Source organism: Nanorana parkeri, unplaced genomic scaffold (assembly GCF_000935625.1).
Source record: "Nanorana parkeri isolate BGI_ZX_2015 unplaced genomic scaffold, ASM93562v1 scaffold2745, whole genome shotgun sequence".
Taxonomy (NCBI): domain Eukaryota; kingdom Metazoa; phylum Chordata; class Amphibia; order Anura; family Dicroglossidae; genus Nanorana; species Nanorana parkeri.
Window position 1 is genome coordinate 4,352 of NW_017309013.1, and position 688 is coordinate 5,039.

A 688-nucleotide genomic window follows, 5' to 3' on the forward strand; every position below is an offset into this window, starting at 1 on the left:
CATTGGGGCTGGAAGGAGGGGGAGGCTGGGTCATTGGGGCTGGAAGGAGGGGGAGGCTGGGTCATTGGGGCTGGAAGGAGGGGGAGGCTGGGTCATTGGGGCTGGAAGGAGGGGGAGGCTGGGTCATTGGGGCTGGAAGGAGGGGGAGGCTGGGTCATTGGGGCTGGAAGGAGGGGGAGGCTGGGTCATTGGGGCTGGAAGGAGGGGGAGGCTGGGTCATTGGGGCTGGAAGGAGGGGGAGGCTAGGCCATTGGGATTGGAAGGAGGGAGGTGCTGGACTAGGGGGCTAGAAGGAGAAGGTAATGGGCTGTTGGGACTGGAAGGAGGGCGATGCTGAAGTGTGGGGATGGGAAGGAGGAGATCCTGGGCCATTGGGACTGGAAGGAGGGGATGCTGGGCCGTTGGGACTGGAAGGAAGGGGAGACTTAACCATGGGGACAGGAAGGAGGGAGGTGCTGGACTATTGGGGCTGGAAGGAGGGAGGTGCTGGACTATTGGGGCTGGAAGGAGGGATGTGCTGGACTATTGGGGCTGGAAGGAGGGAGGTGCTGGACTATTGGGGCTGGAAGGTGGTGAATGCTAAAGCTGCTAGGATTCAACAGAGGGGAGCACTGGGAAGTTGGGCCTAGATTTAGGGGGGATGCTGCGTCACTAGGATTAGGGTACCAGGACTGGTAGTAATGCCGTT

At 61.2% G+C, this 688-nt stretch overlaps 1 protein-coding gene across 1 annotated transcript in view; it reads left to right on the plus strand.

The window, feature by feature from the left end:
* Positions 1–688, plus strand: part of ZDHHC23 (zinc finger DHHC-type containing 23) — a 4,903-nt gene that overhangs the window by 1,491 nt on the left and 2,724 nt on the right.